Consider the following 24,468-nt stretch of genomic DNA (forward strand, 5'->3'; position numbering starts at 1 on the left):
ACGTTGTAAATGTTTTCCCTTCTACTACTTTTTGCATAGTGAAAATCTCATGTACACATCAAATCCTATTTTCCTAGACAGTTCAAACTAACTTCACGCGAATATTCTCACAACAAACTCTCATATTTCCCACAAAAAACAGCTGCTATTTTACAGCATCCTCTCTTCTCGCCTCGCAAAAGATAGAGCCTTGCCGCGATTGAGAAGATGCAGCAGAAACGCTCTGGTCCGGTTGTGTCTTGGTTTCTCAGACGTGTATAGACTCTCGTGCGGGAAAGTAGACGCTGTGTGTCCTTAACGTTAACGACATTATCGTCCCAGTGCAGCACCAAGTACCAAGCGTTCGTTGGTGTACATCCTCTGGGCACAACACACGCACGGGGAAGGCTGTCGCGCGAGAGCAACGCACAGGAGTTACAGAAAGATGTGAAGTAAGAAAAATCCCATTATAGTAATATTGTTTTGTGCTGTGAGTTTCAAGTGTATTCAGTGCCGTGACAAATAAGGGATCGAAATGGTGTCTTCGTTTGGTGCTTCGACATTAAAGATGCAGAATAAAATATGAGTGCAACTATACATAAATGCATTCCAAACGTGTCTGCAGTAATGAACAGTGTGTTTATAATTACTTAAGTAAATGGCTAAGATAAAACATCATTCTCCCTAGTGTTTAAAAGTAATCGTCGTGATTTTTTCCCAGAATTTTTCATCTAAAGCGTACCAATAACGTGTGCAATCCAAGTGATGACCGTGTCCGAGCGAGAAAATGTATCTACTTTTTTATTTTAGAACCACACACGCTACTCACACCGCCTGAGACGCGAGCGTGAGCGGTTTGAGAGAATGCCATTTTTGGGGGCGAGAGAATGAGCGTGACAGTTTCGGCTAATCTGCTCACACAAAACGGGAGGTCAGCATCCATCCGTTCGCGTAGGAAAAGCGGGATACGATTGTGCCTAGCCTCGAAATAAACGGAACGCAGTGAAACCGTACCGAATAGAACGCGCGTTTGATGTTAGTGTGTAAATCTCCAAACAGCAGCAAGTAGCTTGACAGCGTGGGGGCCCATCATTAGGAACATCATTATTTACTAATACGTACGTACGATTTGTCTTCGGGAGGAAGTCGCGAACCACACCGAGACGAAAGTCTGAAGAAACTTCTCCTTACAAAAAAAAAATGTTAGCGGAAGCTAATAATGGTACGGTGTGTGTCAACTTCATGGCTTGCTTGATGATGATATGTGCGGTGATTGCGTGTGGAAAGTTGACCGAAAAGAATGCTTGCGGAATATTAACAAAAAAAAACCACCGAAGCAAAATGCCTCTCAGCAAACAAAGGGGAGAACACAGGGAAGTGAACAAATAGCCGCCAACTTTCGGTGTGGGTAGACAGCGCAAGTACGACAGCGCCGGACATTAACGATGGTTTTGTTTTGAATATAAAATCTCCCCTATCGGTGAACGAAATCAAACGGAAAAGCTAATCTTAACAGCTTTCCTGTTCCTTTTGTATCCAGTTGCGCGGCTATTGTATGTTGGGGCCTCGCGTGCCATATCACAAAGATGGTGCAAAACTGGACAATTTTATCCTTCGTTAATCCGAGGCATGATCTGCGTAACAAATTTTAGAGAGGGGGAAAAAAATGTTCCCTTAAATGAAAATAACCAGTCCCGTACCGTACGGTGCTTAGATGACAGGAACAGCGCCATAATGCAATATCCTGCCCAACGATGTCCAACCATTCGAGTCGCTTCAGGTTTTATCTGATGTGTCGTTCTTTTTGTTGCTGTTCGGTAGCGCCTTTCATCAGAGATTACTTTACCAAGACACCTTCACGTTATTACTCTCCTAGGGGGTGGTACACTTTGTTTTTTGTTGTTTCCACCGTTATACGTTCCATCGCAGGCGTCTCCATGGTAACCGTCCGTGGGGAAACTGCAGCAGTAAGCAGTGCTTTGACGTTTATCATGCTGAACAAGTTCGCGAAAACTAACACATAAACAGCGTACAAGAAGCATCTCTTGTTTCTGTTGCGCATTTGTGTCCTAGCTTGGGATGTAAGCGAAGAAAGCACATGGAGCGGGAACATAAAAAAAAACACCTTAATTCCCAGAACACTTTTTAATCCATTCACCCAGTTGATCTCACTGAGTGGTAACACGATGAAGAATAAAAAGCGGACACCTTTAAACGAACGCCCGAAGTGGCATTTTTCACATCTTCTCAGCTGTTTACCTAGCTTTGCTTGCGCTAGCACTCGTTATATCTTCCCTCACGCTCCGCTGCCAATTCTCGTTCGCGAGAGAGAAAACAAAAAAGAAATATGCGAGGATATTCCATCTTGTCACAGGAACTGACGCGCTGTTGACATTTCGTCCGTCAATCTGCGTTTCACATCCGGATGGGGATGATGGAATCATCATCATAGTGTTTTCCATCCATCGCACCATAACCGGGGTTGCGCTGTTTCTTCATCAGCGTATCAGCCAAAGGCGTATAAAAATGTGCGACAGAAAGGCACTCCTTCACGGCTACTACCTGCAGGCGGAAGGTAGCGGAAGGCCGAGGCAACGTTTCTAAATGATCAATTTCCTACTGATTACGTATTCTTTGGATGTTTCTGCCATGGCAAGCGTCGGCCGAATGGAGTGGAGTGTGGTGTGTATGAACGGGGAGCAAAAATAATCAACTAAAGGCCGTACGATTGGGCCTTCGACACCTGTTAGTCTGATGGAGCAGAGCGTAATTGAACGGGGAAACAGACACGGTACGAAGGCGGTGGAACGCTTTCGCTTTGGTTAGTTCATAGTTGCTCGTCCCATCATGCAGTAGGTGATAAGTGAGAGTGTATGGTTGGCCATTTGCACGTACTACAGTAGACATGCAGTACGTTAAAGTTAATGTATGTTAACGTTTTATCATGCACGAGTTACATTGCTCTCTTTATAAATTTGAATGAAGGGTGAATGAAGGGAGATGTTTACTTAATAATTCTAATTAACAAATTATTTTTTTTTTCGTGAAACTTAAAATTTAAGAAATATCTAATATTTAAAAAAATCAATAACAATTCACCAACAAAAAGCGAAGTTATAATCTTAAAAGAAAAAGCATATTTTTCAATATTCAAATTTGTCTATCTAAAAGAAAGAATTTTGCATTTATTTTCAGAATTTCTTAATTTCTTTTCAATTTGTTTTATGAGCAATATTTTGTCAAATTTTGTGCCAAAAATTTATATATTAAATTTTTAAAAAAATCCACCAGTTATTTTAAATAGAGAAATTTTTAAACTCAGGCTAGCCAAGTATTATATTTGATTGATCTTTTTTATTTATTTGATTAAACTGTAAATTTCCCATGGTTTATTACGTAATGCCAGTTTTGCTAAAATTCAGTTTTAATCCAGCGCTCCGAAGAATGGTTTTTATAAACTTTAAATTTTTTTATATATTTTAATTTTAACTCTAGATTAATTTATATTTTACAACCTAACATTTGTTCGTACTCTTAGATAGAAATTCATAAACATTGCGGAAAGCATCAATGTTTCACTTTAGATCAATGTCTTCAACACCTGGCATGTCGCTATTTTGCCTGATTTTTTTTTTTTTGACACTGTTCGTTTAGAACACATTTCTCTAGCCCATGCCCATGTCGAAGAACAGCAAACGAGAGATGAAAGAGTAAACACAACATCAACTTCACCCATTTTGTCACCTTAATTCTTTGCCACAGCGCCACACGCTTGACGCGCACACCCAGGTTAGTGTGTGCGAGAGACCGAAAATAGTTTCGTTCGACCGCACATTGGGGTACAATCGGGCATTGGTGGGGAATGGCGCGCGTTTTTTGGATTATTATTATGTAACGTAACCAAAAAACAGGACAGCCCGCGCATCATCGTGTTTGTGCGCTTGCTGTATGACTTCTTGTTTGGTAGCAAAAGGAAACGAACAGGCCACGTTACGATCGATCGATCGATGGGCGTGCTGTGTTGTCGTGGGGTTGGAGAAACAAAACAACCAGCCAGTTGTTCGAGGGGTTGTTATTGTAGAAAGTTTTGCACCATCAGTGGGAAAACTCTTCCACAAACCATCCGAAATCGCGGTGGAAAAGTTTACCACACTGCTGATTTTTAATGTTCTAATTATGAATAATCTTCTTCAGCGAAGCGAATCAAGCTCTCCCGTACGACCGTGCAAATATTGTGTGTGTCTCTCTCTCTCCCTCTGTGTGTGTGTATAAGTGAGTAAGTGATGATAGCCACAAAAAAAAAGTGCGAAAAGGCAATGAAAAGCGTGCTAAGCCGTGCAATGATGTGTGAACAATAATAACGACGATCGGGCAAATTGTTCGTGGTACATAAAGCTACGCGTCGAGTGTTGGGTGAATTTTAAGATGCGCAGAGGAAAATATTAAAATGTCTTGCTTGTAGAAAGTGTGCACACGAGTAAAAAAAAGAAGGTTGGCGGGTTGGTTGTGCGCTAGAAAACGTGTGTAATGTGCTACCGGGTGCTGTATCCACAATTGCTCCACCAGCCGAAAGTAGTAGAGAGTGTGTTCGAAAAGTGTTGGTAGTGGTGGGAATAAAGAGAAGAAGCAAAAAAAATCACACCACATAAAGCAAATGGAGTAGAAGCATCGGCAGCAACATACCAACAGCATGCGGTTGCCCGGTGACGAGAGCTGTATTTGAAAAGTGGGTAGTAAATTAAATCAAATTCTTAAGAAATATAATAATAATCATCGGCATCATCTTACATGCGTGCATCATTACGTATGTATGTGTGTGTATAAATGTGTCTGTGTGGTTGTGTAAAATACCTATTATCTGTAGAAGTTCGCATGGTCGAAAGGAGCAGGCCTTTTGCTTATGGAAGTGAAATAGCAGCAGCAGCAGCATCAGCCGAAGCTTAGAGGGTGAAAATTAGTTAAAGTGAAGCAATGAAATTTTGCCATCAATCAAGCCATCACCTAGAACGAACGTACGTGATCGTCGGTGTTCTTTGGCTGGAAATGCAATAGAGGCACATAACACTAACGTCACCCAGAACAGAGAAAGGACGTACGGACGACGGACGCTTTTTCGATTTTACCTTAACGAGATCTACTGCTAAATTACCGTTTCGTTCTAGCACTTGGCAGATGCCAGTCTTCGTTGCTAGAGAAAATTAGGTGAGTAAAGCAAAAAAAAAAATTGTTCTAAAATGGAAATCCAATAGCACGATTCAAGGATGCAGGCAATCATTGTTATTTATTTCAAAATAATTAATTTAAAAGGGATTTAAATTAAAAGCTAAGAAAAAATAATACATTCATCGGAATGATATTATAATTTACATTTAAAATGAAAATATAATCAATGGAGACGCCCAGTACTTCACAAAACAAGCGATGGAGGCGCCTAGTGTTTTGTTAAAAGTCGTTTCGTCGCCCCTTTTTACAATACAATAAAACGAGCACTCGTGCAACCGGTTTTTTTTTGATAAGCCGCGTCAAGTATGCAAGAGTGTTATTCGTGTTGCTTCAATTGAAACAGACCCGACAGCTACCCTTCGGCGGAAAGCATCGTTAGTATCATTACCCACACGTTCGTACGCATTTCCCTACATTATTGCGGCTTTCCGGCATGTCTAACCGGAGGTGCTAACAATTATGCAAACCCTGTAGGTTAGCTATTCCGTACGTACCGTCGGTCTTCCACACTTCAGTTCCACTCCATTCCGTTAATTATTCCACTGAGAGCTCTGGAATACCACAGATGAATGTATGAGTGGGTAACGAATAGAGAACACTCGCAGCAACAAAAAAGTCTACATTCTAGCATGCATTCATCATCGGAATCATCATCATGCAAGTGAAACAGCATGCCGTGCAAGTGTGACCATGTATGCTGGGGCTGTCTGTTTAATCACTTTTCAACCACTCTGCTGTCAGTTCCTTGTGCTTCTGTCGATCCATCGCCAATAATTAATTTGAAGCGGATTATGAAGTTACAATTACCGTACTTCCCTGACAGCGTACCCTGCAGGTTATGGGGGGTTTTTAATTATGTAGTGTAACATATTCTTCAAAGTGTAGGCTCAACAGTTTTCAGGCTTTGTACTATACATCAAAATGTACAATTAAACAAGGTACACGCCCAGCTGATTGACGTTTGCCATCGTCTTCCAATATTAATTTCCCTTTCCTTCCTCCCCAGGCGCCTCAGGTTCCTGTTTTCCGTTTAATGTTTGCCTTGTTGAGATGTAGCGAAAATTACCGGAACACAACGCTAGAACAATGGGGAAAGAACAGTAAATTAAAGCCAAACAGGGGTAGCTCCTTAGAAGGATGATTAAAACGTTGTAAAACCATCCCACAGGAAAACCCTCGACAATAAAGGGCTTGGAGAAAAAGGTACCCACGTTTGTGTCTTCCATCCATCTCTATTATACGATCCCCCTCACCCATTCCTGTTGAGCACTCCTTTCGACATAAACATTAATGATCGTTGCAGCAGCAGTTTCCAGTAGCAATGAAGGGCCGGGTATTGGCTATCGGTGTGAGTCATAATAGAAGGTTGACCGTTGTTTCCAACGTTGTACCGCCTTATGTTCTTCTCATCCACTATCAGCAAAGTTTCCGAAGTGGCTTCATCCAAACCAACCGTACGAGTCTGACATACTTTTCGGTTCAAATGTCATCCTTTATCATAAGAAGACGGAGGTCAATAAGTGAACACAACATTTCTGGTGCCAGCCACCAAAAGAACAAAGAAACCGTACGCCATCAGTTCCTTTGCCGGTGTTTCGCTGTCGGTCGAGAAGGAAGGAAAAATGGGGCTTACGAACAGAAAATAGTGAAGCAGGAAAATTGGAAGGGATAATTTCATTGCCCGTTCCGTACGAGTTCGACATGGCCGCATCCAATGTGTGGCCGGTGCCCTTTATTTCTTTTCCACCTTTTTTTCCTCTCTCTCTCTCTCTCTCTCTTTCTCTCGCTACCCTTAGACACTGGGGTGCACAAAAACCGTCGCACAAAACCCTCCATCCCGTTTGGACCGCAAACTGTAATAAAAGTAAATAAATATCCTTTCATCATCCGCATTATGGCTGTCTATTATTAAACATTATGCTACCGTGTACCTACCGCACACTTCGCCCTAAAAAAAACGATGAGTGATCCTGCATGTTCGAATGCTGGTATGTACGCTTTTGCAGACACCACATCACCATGCGCCGTAAGAATGCGAGTGGCCAATATTTGATTTTTTTTCTTCCTTTTCACGTTCCAATTTTACGATTCCCATTCCTTGGGCCCTACAATCTTCTTCTCGGGCCACATCGGGATTGTTCCTCTTCGGTGGGACGGTTTCGGATGAGTTCACACATGGGGCAGGCAAAGATGTGCGGCCCGCAAGAATAGATTCATGAAGATTAAAGATGAATAGATGGTCATGGTTGGGCGGGAATCGCCCTAGCTGTGCCGTGCTGTGAGCCACGTTCAGATCAGATTATGTTCAGCTTCCAAGAGGCCTTCGGATATTTTTTCAAGCGCATCCATCAAAATTTTGCTGACCTCTTCGCCACTCTCTACCGCAGTTGCGTTCTTCTATTCTTCAGACATTACCAAGTTTATGTAATTTTGCAGACGTGTGTGGTCAGCCTTGATGCAAATGCTTGCCGTTCTGCCTAGATGCCGCGGATTGGTCGATGAGGTTCGAGAATATGTATGACCAGCGGTTCGGCACATTTCTGCCGTCAAACAAATCTGCCTTGTTTGCTTGGAAATTGAAGGTACTTGCTGAGGACGCTAACAAATTAGACCATTAGAAGGAAATAACCCTTGAATATCTGCAGCTTGCCACGGTGATCGCTTGTGTTCCTGTTTACAATTCCAATTTTTTTTTCATCTCGTTTTCATTGGAGTTCAAATTCTTCGTCTAAAGTGTCTAATTCTCCAGAAACCTTATGATATAGTGGAGAGATGTATGAAAACGAATCAGTTATTGTGGTAGAATCTCGCACTAGCGAAGAATTTCCTGAGTACATTAAAAACATTGAAGATTTCCATGATTATTTTGAATTTCTTATGCTCTTTTGTCGCGATTTTAGAATAGAAAAGACTTTAAGGCAATTGTACTGGATACCATTCGCCTATACGATAAATTAATGTAAAATCGTTTACTGAACTCTGAAACTCCCCAAAGGGTTAATATTGGCGCTCTGTGTCGACTCGGTGTGTCGTCTGCCTAGGCAGATTGTCTATGTGCGTTAAGACGCAGCAAAAGTGATGCTTCTCCGAAAACATACATCATCCCAAAACCTGTCATCTTGAACGCCAATATGCTCAATTCTTTAGGCTTTACAGGGACGGTCCCGGTAGTACGGGGTAGCATGAAGCACCTGTGAAACCTGTACGGAAGGCCAACGAGAACATTAACCGTCCAAAGAAGCAAAAGCAGTTTATTGGTTCAAAGCGATGGCAAGCGAGTGTCGGTCTGCTTCAATGTACGTACATGTACGGCGCGGCTGCCTATTCCCACCTGGTTCATTACTGTTTGCTCTGGCGCGTAATGATGTGCTCATTAGCGTACCTGAAGCGTGTGCGACGGGCGGTGTGCGAGATACATGGATAACGTGAAGCAACACACCCGGTGGAAGAGTTGGCGGGAAGTTGATCTATCGGTTCGGTCATGGCCACCGTTTCGAAGCGGTCATGGATTGGGTCGTGTCTTGAACGGTTCCAACCGTCTTGTTGGCCCGTGCTCATGTCTCGCGTGTCTGTTTTTATTTTCTCCACACCATGACGCTTATTCTTCACCGGTCGTACGTAATGTCAGGAGGATCAAAATAACGTAACGATACCGAAAAAAAACGAGCGAGAAGGAGAGATGGAGTCGAACATGGGAAAAATTATTTTGACAGGAAAAAGATTTGAGACGCTAGACGCAAGATAAATAAAAACTCACACAAGCCAGCCAGACACGCAGACGCAGATGTCAAATTTAATATTTTTAGGAAGCACAGCTTCCACCAGAAAACCCCCCATACGGTGTACAAACTAACAAGCATTAAGTACTGATCACCAGTTTTGTGTAAACTCTTTCGGTACGCAACGAAACATCAAAAATCAATTTGACACTGACATGTGTACGGCGCTGGAAAAACGACCCTTCAAAATGGATTCCAAATACCGATGATTAGAGTATGCCTTCACGTTGTACAAACCTCGTCCTACCTCGCTTCCCGATGCCAACAGATTAGCTTGTCAATCGTTTTAGTCCATCGATTATCCCAGTCACTATCCCAGACCAAAGCTGTCTGGTCAACCCCCACCGGGGGGTGGACATCCTGCCGATGAAATATGTTTGCCTGGAACTTGCCAACGATGGGCCAAACGTTCGCCTTTGACGCGACTGTTTGGTTTGGACAAATAGATTTGTCATTCGATGTGTTTGCTGAGCGCTCACAGCGGACATTCGGGTTCGGTGCAGCGACACGGTACACGCTGTACCGTCTGGAACAATATGCCCGCTAGTGCTTTGGGTACAAATGTGGGACAAGCAGCAGGAACAGCGAAAAAAGAATAGCTTACACCCTACTGTGGCACGTGGTTCCATGTGTCAGCTTCAGATGGGATTAAATTCTGGTATATCGTATCGGGTTCTTGTCCAATAGTCACCGTTCTACCGGCTAGAGCGGTACGAGAGAAGGCAGTAATGTAAACAAGCGATACTACCCATGGCTCTCGACACTGTTCTACAAAATCTATCAAACAATCACTTCTTCATCCCGCCAAGCGATATTGAGATTTGTCATACTTTCTTCTCTCTTTCTCTCCTTCGCCACGTTTTTCGTCTACATTTTCCCACCAGGGATGGTTGAGAATGAGCAGATGCGATGTCAAAACTGGGCGGACAATATTTTGGTAATATTTTGGCCACGAACGTACGTTAAACCCCGTCGGCTTACGTCCTCCTTGGTTTCGCATACGGTCGCTTGATGGCGCCGATCATTAAGCAAATTTGTCTACCAATGCCATTCGGTCGGGAGTGGCACTGTATACTAATTTTACTACCTATCGGCTGTGCTCATCACAGCCGATTCTTACTAGAACGGGCAAAACCGCGTACCGGGCAAAACATTACTGGTACAAAAACGCAACACAACAAGGTTGTCTGGTGCGCGTGCTCAACCACACTAACGTGCCGGCGGCACGTTGACTTGCAGCACTTTTCGGGGATTATTTTTATTTTTATAAATATGTTAGTCGCCCTTTTCATTCTTCTTCCCCTTCCCCATCTCTGCCAAAAACCTCTTTTTCTACCAAAAAAACCATCCCACCAAAACCAGTAAGGGACGGAATGGCGCTTACTAACGTTTACACATACAAACGTGGGATCGGGAACGCCATCGCTTACCTGCGCATACGTAATGGAAGGAAAAAGAAAGCAAAAATTCATAAAATTAATTATTACCCATTGCAGCAGGAATGTGCACTCGGTTGACGCGAACCGTGTGGCTACTAATCTGCAATTAAAGCTTCCTGTCTGGCCACGATCTTAAAAGACAACGTACGTACCCGGCTGTGTGTGTGTGTGCGCTGCACTGGTCAAGTGCAAGTGCGGAAGAAATAAGGGAAGTGACAGTTTGAACTTCAAAGCCCTCGATTTGTTCACGGTCAGACCGTCTGTCTCTCATTCCTTCTGTGTGTGTCAAGTGTATTAGCGCAGAAACGCTTTTGCTCAGGGAAAGCCCTTTTGCAAAATGGAAACATTGCCAACTGTGTGTGGATTTTTTTTTTGTATTTTTGCATGACGAGCATAGAAACACGATAAAGACACATCGTTTTCCGATTGGCGTTCCGTACTGATCTACTATTCGCTTGTCGGTAGTAGTAGTGGTAGTAGCAGTGGTTGTTGTAGGTCGATCTCTCATCTGTCAGAGTACTTGGACGAGCAAACCAAGCAGATTCGATACAGACCGCCCTTACACTGTCGTCGACCACTACATTGCGCCAAACACCCTTTCCTTCCCAAACCTCCCCAAAAACCCCGTTCGCCTGTGAGTGACCTTTGCTTCCGATTTTTGCGCTCGTATGCACCTGCAAGGATCGTCTGGCCACGGGTGGAAAATCCTTGCAAAGTCGGTATTATCGATAAATTCTTCTCGGGTTTTGTTGTGCGAATGGTGGAAAACGATACGAACGGGAAAGGAGGGAAGCTAAATAGAGGGGGGAAAAACACCTCTGTAAAAGGTCAGGGAAAACTGTGGGGAAATGGATCAAATGACGAAGATGCAACGGTGCTTGAAGGGCAAAAAATAGTAACGGGGGAGTGGAGGGTGCTTTTGGGGGGATGTATATTGGTGTGTGTTTGTGTGTAGAGAGAGAGAGAAAGGGAAGCAGACGAATACTGTGAGGGAAAACGGGAAAATGTACACAAAATCGCGCTGACCATGAGCGCGTGTGCTATTTTTCAACCTCCCAACAGACGCACTCCTGATGATACACACAGATACATGTGCACACGCATATTAACAGTTTGGTGCAGAAAAAAGTGACGATGGAAAATGTTTGGTTTAACTAATGGGAAAAATTAAAAACGTTAGATTTCAATTTACGTTAGACCGTTTAAGTTTTAAAACGTTAGAAATTTAAATTTAATTTAAGAGGGTACACCTTTGTCATTCAAGAACTTCAACAATTTTCATTAATTCATTAATTTCTTAATTCATTAAATTAATTCATTAATTATTTCATTAATTATCGCTCCTCATTTTTCCTTCTGTTTATTGACAAAAAAAAAACGAATTCAACAATTAATTGTTGTATTGGTTAAAATTTTTAGGGTCGTGTTTAGTATTACTATTTTAGTACTATTGCAGAGAAATATTTAGCAAACGAAGCCATAGCTTCGTTTACGATTAATTTTTCAGATTACTGGAACGATCTGCTATTAATGAAGGAAATAAATCACTAATTTATTTTATTTATTATTTGTGGTAGTATTTGTTTCGTAATAATTGAAACGTTGTTGGCGATTAATAATTGTGACTTAAACCTTTACCACTTTCTTCATTCGTTTGTGGCACTACAACCACAAGAGGTATTTGACATTCATTATTAGCTTGACTATATTTACCCGAAACAGGATAAACAGTTCTGCGTAAGGAGGTGTGACCCAAATGAGATTTGATCCGCTACCATTTCCAGAGCGGCCCGTTACTACTTTAGCACTTCCTATTTAAGTTATGTTAACTGTCAACTACGTATTTACCACAATTAAAAATAACCTTTTACAAGAACTTTAATTACTATCACTGCGCTGTACGTTTTATTGCGGGACTGACTGTATGTACACGGTTGAGGAAAAGTGAACCCGATGAAGATGATGATGCCGCTTAGGAATGTCCCCGCCGACATGTATCTCCACGCTCGTGCTTGCACACATGCGCACACACACGCACACACATTTAAGGTTTTCCCTCATCGAGCATTGTGTGTATGCGTGTATGCGTGCCCCATTGCTAGTGGCGTGCTGCATTCCGTTCCAATTCCTCCGTGTGGCAAATGTTCGAGGAGACTAACGGGCTGCACGGATAACTTTTGTTGAACTTTTCTGTGTCAGATCCTTGTCCCGCTTTTCACATGTTCCTTTTTATTCGGACACCTCTCGTACTCTCCGCTTGTTCGAACACTGGAGTTTTGAGTTGGGCATGTTTCTTCCCTTGTCACTCCGTCCTAATGGTACGGGTACGGTACGAGCAAGTGAGACCCGAATTTCTAAACGGCAGCAAAGTGGCGTATACGGTGATGGTGGTGGCGCATCGGAGAAAAATAGAGTAGAAAAGCAAAATTTGTGTCAGTTACGGTCAGCGACGGACCCGGTGCGTGTTTTTCCGACGTGTCGTAAACGAACGAACGAACCAGCAACAACATCCGTACGACCGGCGCGAGATGTGTGGTAGTGGTTAAATATAGTCCGAATCTACACTTCCCCCTTTTCCTCTCACCACGGACTCTCTCTCCCGTGTACCAGAAAACGATCCACGATTTGTCACCCTTCTGCCTCCCAACTCCAACCGATCCGTCCGTGAGTTAGCGATGTTTGACTGTTTTCATGGTTGTCAGCGTTCACGGTTCAGCGTGTTTTATTTCTTTAGCTTTTCGTTTTGCCATTTTACTTGTGTTTGTTTGTATTTCTGTTGCCCGCCTTTCTCACCCATTCCGCGTGTTAGTTTTTAGTGTGAATCTATCCTTAGCATTAGAATGTCTCCATTTATATTTCCCTACCAACACCACCATCTACTACTTTACCCTTGCAACAACAACAAAAAAACCCAATTTTTCACTCAGCCAATTGGGCTGCCTACTTGGAACTGCGGAACTGCGATGTTCGGGAATCGAATGTTAAAGGCTACGTAAAGTATTGTAACGATAGTAGTAAATCTACCATTTGACATTTACGGTAAATTGTTTTCCCCTTTTGCATACGATGCCGCCATTCGGCTGCAAACCAGAAGGAAATAAAAGAGAATGGGAAAACAATTCAGCAGCAAACGCAAGCGAAACTTGCACGAGGGAAAATGCTTTTCTTTCAACTTTTAGCACTTGTAATCGTCGAATCGGTTGTTTACCGAACAGACACACTCACACATACGAACTGCAGCTTAACGACCCATTTGCGTACGCGCCAAGATGTTGCTTTGGTTGCGCTGAATGTTGGCGCACACGCCGTGTCACACACCTACCATACATGCACCGTCGAGCAGTAAGTGCCGGTCTGCTTCCTGCTGGAGTCGGCAAAGCGGTGCAAAAGTGCGATTGGAAAGTGTAGCCTCCCGTAGGGTCACTAAACGTGATTCGAGTAAACGAACATTCCGCTCCCGGTGTGGTTGACCTACTTTTCAAGTTGCATCCTGTTCCTGTTCCTGGTGCAGGATCGATGCACGTGACTTTCGTGACTTAAAACTCGAGCAACTTTTCCCTCCCCCCAGATGGAATGGAGTCGTTTTGCGATGAAAGTTATGCTATCTGTTTTGGGTTGTTGTTTTGTTCTTTGTTCTTTACCATTGATTGTTAAAAAAGACGAAAATGCGATTTTCCCATCAGAAATCATGAGGAAAACAATAGTGCAATAAAGTTATTTCTAAATATGTTATGTGTTTGCTTAAACTTGAAAGGGAATGTTGAAGTTTTTATATATACAAAGCTGTAAAGAAATGCTTGTAGTTTTCTATCTTTTCCAGTGTATTTTTAGCATTCAATAGTTCGTTACTTTTATAATTAGAATGTTTTGTTCATTGATGTTACTTATTGTTCATTTATGTAGACTTTTGAGATCAAAATGACCTTCTTTTTCTTACATTGTTTTTTCATGTTTATCGTTCAATTATCTCATTTTATATTAACTTCCTTTTTATAGTAAACGTTTATTTCATGTTAGTAATTATGTTCCTTTTTTAGTTATATTTTGTTAGATAAAGTTTTTGAAATTGTTATATTATATTATATTTTTACAACATTTTTTCTTCAATACAAATAAAGCTGACGCATTGCAGCAAGAGACGATCTTACTTACAATGTTTGACATACATCGAATGAGCGGAATGACGGATCTATCGCCCCGAAACTCAAAACAAACATGGACAAGTATACCTAAAGAACTGCTAACCCCGTAATCGGATATCATCATCTCGGCAAGATGTCCCCAACTTCTAGCAAGATACAAACTGTTTGCGTTTCAAAGTACCTACAAGTAAATCAACAAGTTTCTTAAGACAGACGCATCAAACAGTTGGCTCAAGTTTGTTTTATTCTGAGCAATAACTTCTCTTGAAGTATCTTATTTAGCGACACAGTTACACATATGTTTACCGAATCTGCCTACTTCCTGACTTTAATGCTGTCGCTGCCTATAATTTTCCCTTACAAATTATTGTCGTAAATCTGTATTGTAAGAAATCCCGATACATAGACGAGGTCAGCACGAAAAGTAATATATTTTAATGGAAAAGGGTAAGCTATTGAAAATAATTTTCAACTTCTTTCAATTCCCTGGAGTAACACGAAACGTTAAATAAAGCTTTCAAAGCTTTTTTTGGGGGGAGAAGGCAACTGAACAATTTGATACGCAAATAGATCGAAAGCAAACGCCGGTTCTAAGGAATATGGATTGTGCGAATTCCAATTTTATTCACCTATCTCTCCGAAGACGAACAAGATAAAGTAAGACGCAAAAGCAAAACATCCCATACGAACTCCGCCTTCTTGCTCGCCATAACCTTAATTCCCCTGTGGTGAAAGGAAACGTTCAGCGCTTGGGAAAGCCGTTTCTCACGGCTTCTGGCGCGATGTACGCTGAACGAAGAAAATCAGCAAATTCCATCGATCGATACTCATCCTTGCGGTGGTGACATATCCCCGGGTTGCTTTATGTTTTTGTTTGCCGAATCTATTTTTTCCGGCCCCTTCCTGCGGGCCACACACATGCATACGTTGTTCGAAAGGATGTCCCGCGATATCGGTTCGCTAGTGCAGGCAACTTCCAGTGCCCCGGCAACTATGTGACGCAGGTGTTCGGTGGTTTTATATGAAATTGCGGCGTGACACTTCGGGCATGTTCTCGTACCTCCTACCAAGCGTGCTAGTTCGTGATACCGGTTCTATTTCGAAAAGCTATTAAACGATATATTGCATCCACGGACGAGGTCCTGGTAAAGCATTTCCGCCATACGCTTCTTAAGCTAGAATTAGAATTTGTACGATCAGCACAGCTTGATGCTTCCCGGATGACCTTCCGGATGTGTCGTACTATTAGAACAGATGTTTGTGCTTTTTTTACTCTTTTTTTCTCTCCCTCTCCCTTTCTTTTCCCTTTTTCCGTTCCAAATTGCTTCCAATTGCAAGACATGAAAGATACGGAAAGGAAAGGAATAAATTTTCTCAACGTGCGCCCCTGCACGTTCTATACATTTTCATACAGCCGACCCAATGGGAAACCATTTTCCGTTTTCATGGCCGTTGAAAGGATTACCTCAAATAGCCAAATGCTGTCGGTATGTGGTTTTTGGTCTGCCATAGTATCAGCCTGTCGGTCACCCACATGTATACGGCGAACGCCCAAACGGATGACATCCTCAAGACCGAAATCTGTTGATGCTTTTGCTGAGCACTACATTCTATCAGTACAGCTTCTCCGAAATCGGATGAAACCGGATCAATCGTAAACAACCTCCATAACAGCTTGGGATCCTTTCACTGGCTTTTTTTTTACTTTGGGAAGCCGATTCTACGCATTCGACTATTAAATACTTGGTAAAACCGAGTGACAGGATGAAGCATTGTGATGAGTATGTTTATTTGTGGTGTGCATGTGGGCAAAAGGTTTAAATTTTATTACTAGAATAGAGTTCCTCTCGATTAACGCAGAAGATTCAAATGTATGGAGAATTCAAATTTCTGGGATATAGCTGGTGGTTCGTACACCGCAATTAGATATTATGATTACTTGATGATTTGCAGCATTGCCCAATAGTAATTTAGATGTATTATCCATTCGATTTTAAGAGATAATGTAACTCCAATTAAATTCTTCGGAACTACTTTGACTTGCAAAAAGTCACTATTTTGAACGGCGTTTTCTTTACAGACCACCCATAAGCATCCACTATCGAATGATGGATGGATTATAAGCATTTTAAAAGATGTTGAAAGCTCCAAGATTTTCTCGAAGAAAAGCTTCTTAAGCGTTATGTTCTACAAACTATCAGCCAGATGCTTGCAAACACTCCTCGCCCAAGGATCGTTTAAGAGGGAACCGTTTGTTTACATTAGATCGCATTTCATCGTCTCTTGAGATCCTTCAGTGTCTGGCCAGTGTTACCACCTTCCTGTGACCGACCCGTATCACCCCTAGAAGGAAGGATAACACTAGCAAGACTACTGTGTGCTATCAGTCGTTTGAAATGGCATATGCAAAATCGCTACGGGATGTCAATATTTGCAAAGGACCGTGCCGCAGATAATCGAACCACTTCAGCACCAGAGAAGAGGAAACATCCACAAGTCATCATTTTGGGGGTCGGTCGGTCGTGTTTTTTTTTCTCATGTTGGTTTTTCCATTGCCAGGCTCTAACTCTTACTCTTCTGTCGCGGCATTCGAGAAATCCCTCTTCAAATGTCGACTACCCATTTTAAAAGTGGTCGTTTCTGTTCAAGAGAAAGAGAGAGAGAGAGAGAGAGCGAGGACACAATTCCGAAACAAGTGGAAAATGGGAAATATGGAGGAAGGGATTAAGGACGTGCGGCTGGCTTTCCAGGCTCATGTTTATGCGATGACCGTAGGCATATCGCTCCTCAATGGACACTTTTACCGACAGCGAAAAATTATTTCCCCGTCGTCTCATGCGTGTGATGGAGATGTGCTCGAAGACCAGTGATACAAGCAAAAGTTCTGTTCTGTATCGCAGTATGACGGTTGCGGTGATATTCTCGCCGTCGCCCACACACCCGGGAGAAAGGGTGATTCTGATGGAGGGTCAGCTAAAATATACATATATGCAAATCAAATGAATCGCATCGAACCGGAACCGGAACCGGCGGGTATTCGTTTTCGCCCCCGAGCCAAGCGCCCACAACGTACAATCGGTTACGGATGGTTCGGGAAATTAATTTAAATGCTCTTAATCAGATTTGCAGATCTTTTATTCGTTACCGTCATGGCCACAGACATGCTCATGGGATTTTTCCCTCATCCCTAGTACCAACTCCGTTTTGCAGGTCTGCTGATAAGGGGGAAAGGAATAACACATAACAAAATACCCGAACCTTCATTATACGGCAAAGCAAAGAACAGAGACATTCTCGTAATCATTTTTAACACACATATTTTTCACTTCAGTTGCGACCTTTCGTTATTTCTCTATTTTCCTCTGGTTCTTTTTTTTAAATAACTTATATCGCTTCATGTTTATTTCTATTCGTGAGAGGAAAATTTACTTCCAACAGGAAACAACCCAAGACTACGTAGTTCAGTACGTTAGCGTTTATATATTTTTCGGGTTCTTGCTAATAAATTCCAAAACAGCAAAAAAAAAAATCGAAAGTAAAATCCAGGTCACCGAATCTCCACTTACACCTTTTGCGGTAAAAATGGTAGCATCAACCGGGAAATTACTTAATCAGGCTTTTTTCCTGTGTCCCCCCGTCCGTTTGGACGGCTTGGACAGCTTGGGTCCACTTTTTCCCCCGGGGGGATTTCATCCCATCTGATGGGTCGCGTAAATTACGGACCAGTCGTTTAACATTTCCCTGAATTCATCAGTGTTTCGGGAGATTTTTCATGCTTCACAAAATTTAAACAAACCGAAAATTGGTGGTAAAGCAAGAAAAAAGAGAAAGGAAATGCTTTTGGGCATTCACTAGCCAAACGGGTGGAAAATTATTGCACAGGTTTATTTTACGTTCTGCAGAACCACTTTCTGGTAAGTTGCTGAGTAGCTGTAAGTACTGAGCGCTGAACAGAGAAGCTTACCCCCAATCCATATGCCCAATTTCAAAACAGAGGAACGCTATTGAGATCTGATTTTGGGTTCATTTGGGCTGCATTTGAACGATGGCTGATTTTTTATTTTTCGCTGTGTTTATTTATCGTGAAGCAAAGTACACACGCACACATTGAATTGTAGGTAATTTTAATGATTTTTACTACTGCTTTTATGGTTTATCATTCGTCCACTTTCGTCAAGTATCGTTGACTTCCTATCGATTTCAACGTTTGGTGTGTATTATGCTCTGAATAAACACCTCGATAATTTTTTAATTTGATCTGATTAAAAGCAACAAATTTCAGTTAACAATGCATCCAAATACGGGTATTTTGTTTAATTTTTGAAAACAATGATAGCTCTCAAATAAAACCGTGCATTCATTATGTGAAGTATCAAAATAAATGCCTTACAACACACGCTGCACTGTTGCAAAGTAAACGAAATAACAATAATAATTCAAGCAGTGGGTTTAATTATAAATATGTTTTCAGTGGAAAAACAAATTAAAGGATAAAATAGTTCCCTATTATTTGCATGTTATGCATTATGGAGCAATTATTACATGTGTAGAACTTTCACTGAACGCGAACGAGAAGATAAATCTGTGACAAATGTTCGATTGTTTAAATGGTGTCTAATAAGCAACGCTTTCCGTTTGCTTTATTGTCATGGTAGTTCATTTGATGTTTATTGGCTAGAATCGGTTATACCAACTATTTTTTTAGTTCATGCCAATTATCACGCTATTGTTCAATCACCCAAATATTAATTAATGCCTATGTTCACGGTAATTCTAAATTAAGTACTTATAATTCCTGCAGCATGAGATTCTATGATTGGTCGCGTATATTCGAAAATTTCGTTATTATTTTTTTATGTTTTTTAAATCTTACTGGCTGTGAGGTCGGTTGTTAACACAATGGTTTTCCGAAAATTTAACTCGCATTAAAATTATATTAGTTCGGTTGAAATGAACCTTTATCCTAAAATCCTTGTAACATTCAATTTGTACCAATTACTTTCAGAACTTTGAAGTTTTTCCTATTCATACACTCCACCTATTTGTAGTTGTGGGTTCGATATAATCGGCTTCATAATTTAATTAAATCGTTTCCTATCGGAACAACCCTTAGTAGAACAATCGCTAGTTTGAATAAAATGCCGCCTGCTCTCTATTTTACGGAATCTGGCAGCGAGTGTACAACTATTTTATCGAAACTTCAAGCATCCTTAAGTAACGTTTACTTCGGCTTAATGAAAGACTTTTCACCCACCCGTGACGCTTAAAGTATTGAAAAGACCGATTTAACAAAGATTACCCACTTGCGGTACTTTATGGAGGCGCCCAGTCGCTCACGAAACGCTTCGCTCTTGCATCCGTGTTTTGTTTCGCAAAACTTTTCCATCCCTTACCTGGGCCCCTGGCTTTCTTATCGTCTGCTGATCTGCCTTATCCCCGAGCAACTGTCCGTTCCCGGATGTTCAGTTGCTCACTGAATTAGGGACAACCGAGACAGAGAAACCAACTTCACCGGCGTTCGGTAAATAGAAGTTGCTACCATTCCCATCCCCGATGATGTCGGGCATCAAACGGTTTTTTGGCAGCGATTTGCCAGTCTGCCAGCATCCGGTAAACAGTTTGCGTCACGGGGAAAATCGATGCAAGTTCATTTCCATGCCCGCACGGACATTCATTTGCGGTTTCGGTTTCGGACCGCTGGATTTTCCTTTCAGCCCCAAAACAACGGTAGCATTGTAATGTCTTGGGTAAACCGATAAAGTACACGTGTCCCGTGCCGCCACACTTCCAAAACCGTTCGGAAAACGAGACACCACGGCGACGGCGGAAGGTTTTTCCACGCAAAATAGGTACGGCTGCCTGGCACTTTTGGCGGGATTTCAACTGAAGCCGAACCGAAACAGGGACGGGTGTTTGGGGATTTGTTTTCCTTTTGCCGTGCCACGGCTCACTGACACAATCGCTTCAGCATTGCTTTGCTATTCTTTGCCACTCCCGTTACTCGATGTCTCGGGGGGGGGAGGAAGGAACACAAAGAAAAGGGAGGGAGAGAGAGAGAGAGAATACCGGTTTCCGAAAACCACACACTCGCAAGGCGTCGCTTACAATGGCAGCTCGGCAAGACTGCAAAAGCAGAACATCAGATTTTGCGGCTTAACGCTCTAATAAGTAAAATCAATTTGTTGCGGTTGTATCGAACGAAAGGAGCAACGTCTCTATTGTCTTTTGCACAAGATCGTTTCACACACTGTCGTCGTACGTTTCGGGAGTAACACCGAAACACACCGTGGATGAAATCGGAGCCGTGGTATCGGCCTTAAGAAACACAACCATGGCACGGTACGGTACAACCAATCAATTATTCAATTTACTCCTCTTGACAACTGAAACCATCAATTTATTAGAATGCGAACGTTTCATTGCTTTCGCTTAATGGTATCAACGTGCGAGTCGGGTCAGGGAAGGGAGGGTATGAATGGTGTGCCGTTCCCATTCGTTTTATTGCAGAAAAGCAATTGAAAAAAAGAGAAAAATAAATATATCGACTAATTAGCAAAATGGAATAGAAAACTCCCTGGAGCATTTTTTTTCTTTCTTTGTTTTATTAAGACAAAGAAACACATACAAATTTTATTAACATTTGGTAAAAAGGTTATCAATTGCTGCAACTGTTCGTCTTGTAGATCGCTTCATCTCGCAGCTTAAAGCTGCGGTCACACATTGACACCTGTGACCAATATCAGTAAGCTTTCATCTTTGGTGGTTGTGGTTGGTAGAGGGAATCAATAAATTGTACCAGCAAAGCGGTCTAATTGATATAGAATCAAACGACAACTAGTGGAGAGAAGAAAAAAGCTCGCAAATACCACAATATTATGGATGTAGACATTACTGATATTAATTGATTTCGTTAGCAAGCATACCTTGCCGGTACAGTAGTGTACAAACTATTCACCATAATTGGAATTATTAGTAGCTTCCTGACGTACGCAGAATTTGACATTAGACAGCTAAGTTTTTATAGCACCAAATTCAAGCAAATGAGAAACAAAAAATATAAGTCACATCCAATCATATTAAAAATCCTTTTTAATTTTTATAAATGTTTTCCTACAAAAAGTCACCTGAAATGCTAGATGTATTACGAGCAAAGAAGGAAGTCGATACTTGAACTAGGTGAACTAGACGAGTACAAGACGAAATTTGAGCTTCTCGAATTCGACAATTCGAGACACTGCATTTTAATATGATAAATTATCTCTGGGTCTCCCTTTATGAAAATTGTACTGACAGGTATTGGATGGATTTAAGTAATTATTATTTTAAAGCAAATGAATTTCAAATGAGAGGCGGCTCGGCGGTGTATGTAATAAGCGGCGCCGGTTCCACATGATAGGACCGGGTGTCAAATCCTATCTAGACCGTCCCACCGTAGCAAGGATTGACTATCCGGTTAGGTGATAAAATAAGTCTAGTAAGCTCTAGAAATGGCCAGCATGTCCTCTAAGGGGTCCTTAAATCAAGAAGAGAGAGAGAGAGAGAGAGAGAGAGAGAGAGAGAGAGAGAGAGAGGGAGAGAAAGAAACCTTCAAATGAATTCCGTTGACAGTAAAATAAATAAAAGCAAAGAGAAATCACAAAGGAATTCGTGAATTATTGGATACGTTGTGATTATTCTTTTTACTAACCGAATTTATGTAAATCAAACTTCATTTATGTTTCATTTTAAATTACAAAAACAAAATCTTGTAAAGACTGAAAATATTGATTTTTATAGCAACAATTGTCTTTACATTTTATTAATTATTTATTTAAACACATTTACCATAACAATCCACTGTAAGGATAGTAAGATCAAAGTGTGTTCAAATACACCAAGCACCCCAAAAATAAATACATTATTACCTTAGTGGCACGGCTGCATCTGTCTCGTCCCACAGTGTTGTACCTTAACCGCTCATCGTTCAACCACCCTCAACAACTAGCGTCCTGTTTTGAGGTTTCGCGCGACGAGCTTATCGAGCATTCCATAGGTCGAAGACCACAAAAACCACACACCGACAACCCGGGCTGCGGTTATTTATGGTGCGAAAAGTGAAGCCATGCAACGTCCCATTACACCGGTGCGCTCGTTAACCGGTGTGGCCCCAGTACCGGGCCAGCATTCGCCGCAAACCATGCCCAGGTGAGCTCCCGGGGATGGATCCCTGGATGGATTCCCGATCGTTCGCCTGGCATGAATAATGTGACATCGATAAATTCCCACCACGCGCAATGCACGGAGATTGATCATTAATTACGGAACCAATCGTTTGCGCGATACGTCCAATCAATAACACGGTGCGGCCTCGGGGGTCGAGTCTCCGGGGCAGCTTTCGCCGTACAAACGGTCGTGACTTCGTTTGTAACTTTTCATGTTGGTAGGCACCCTTAAGATGTTTCGACTTCGACTCCTGTCGCGCCCCCGGGGGGGTGGGAGAAATTGGTGGCATATTCACACAGGTCGTTAAACCTCACGGTCTGCTTATCACAGGGAAAACCACCTTTCCTCCCGCTATTTGCTAAGCCTCTCTAAAACAAGCTTGTTTGAAAATGGGAAGCGCAAGCGCCATCGGTACGATACTTTCATCCGCCTGGTAATGAGTTTGCCTTAAAAGTTAACAAAAAATGGGAAAGAAGCAAAATCCGCCCCAAGTGAAACACCGACAAAACTCGAACGATATTTTCCGCGAAAGTGCGCGTTTTCCACGCTCTTTATATTTCTGTGTCTCATTTGAACTTTCACACACTTACTGCCGAGCGTACGTGCCCAGATAGGTAGGTTTAATTTACGTATCCATGTCTTGTAACACACACCTTTTTGCGCACTCATCTTGCACCCGTTGTCGCTTTGCTTGTCTCGCGGTATCAGTTACGACAAATGTTATAACCAGGGCAAGGGGATGCTTTCGGTGGTATGAAGAAAGGAAACATTTCACGCTACTGCACGCAAGGACGCTGTCGAATAATGTCGAAAAATCATCAAAACTCTCCTTCGCCACCCTCTTCTTCCTGCTTTCCAGCCAAACGAACGGGTGGAAACATTTACGAAAATTCGCACAGCATGAGTGTAGATTGCCATCATTGGGATATTATCATAACCCGCTTTTACATTAATGTCCCCATCCCCTGTATCGCTGCGCCTGCCGATAATACCACATGCTTCCCCACCGACTTGCCACCCTCCAGCGCTGTAATCCTTTTCCAACAGGCGGCGATCATGGCACAAAACCGGGAAGTTACCTTTTTAAAAGTCGAGCGCGACGCCTTCAGCGTTTACTTTCCCGGTGAATAGTAAGTTGCCTTCTTTCTTTTTTTTTTAATTCAAAACAGAACAAAAGCTTTCACCATCTTTTTTCTTGGTGTTTTGGTGCGAAAGGTAAGTTGCTTCTAGCGATCGGTTCATTCATTTCATGGTACCTTTTCCGGTGTGAAAAATTAACCATTTTTCTGTGATCTTTGCTTTAGACATACCGCCGGTGTTTTTGGGATGAGCTTTAAGTGGGTGGTCGGGGGCGCTTTTCTCACTATTCAAAATATGAGCCACTGGTATGAACGGGGGAAAACAGGGGAAAAACAGTGCCCGGATGAGAAGGGCAAAGCGAATTGTTTCACTTAATCATTCGTCTTATGTCCTATCCCCAAACAGACCTCACCTTCTCATTCCCTTTTCCGCTGCCACTACCTTAATTAGGTTGGATTAGCTCGTACTGTTGATGGGGATGCTCCTACCGTTACTAGCATTTGCTTGCCTGTTCGCCCTACTTGCTTGATTGTAGCACCGTCTTTACCTAAAAATACCCTCCAGGCAGTGAAATTTTAATGCTTCCACTTCGCTCCATGACCGTTTCGCAGGTTTTGAAGAAAA

At 42.1% G+C, this 24,468-nt stretch overlaps 1 protein-coding gene across 2 annotated transcripts in view; it reads left to right on the forward strand.

The window, feature by feature from the left end:
* Positions 1-55: 55 nt before the first annotated feature.
* LOC125764473 (uncharacterized) overlaps positions 56-24,468 on the forward strand; it is a 46,303-nt gene continuing 21,890 nt past the window's right edge. The window contains exons 1-2 of one of the 2 annotated variants that reach the window (XM_049428775.1): positions 56-431; positions 4,174-5,181. The gene's annotated coding sequence lies outside the window, so the exon portion shown is untranslated. The other variant, XM_049428777.1, reaches the window with a different exon arrangement.

Source organism: Anopheles funestus, chromosome 2RL (genome assembly GCF_943734845.2).
Source record: "Anopheles funestus chromosome 2RL, idAnoFuneDA-416_04, whole genome shotgun sequence".
Lineage (NCBI taxonomy): Eukaryota > Metazoa > Arthropoda > Insecta > Diptera > Culicidae > Anopheles > Anopheles funestus.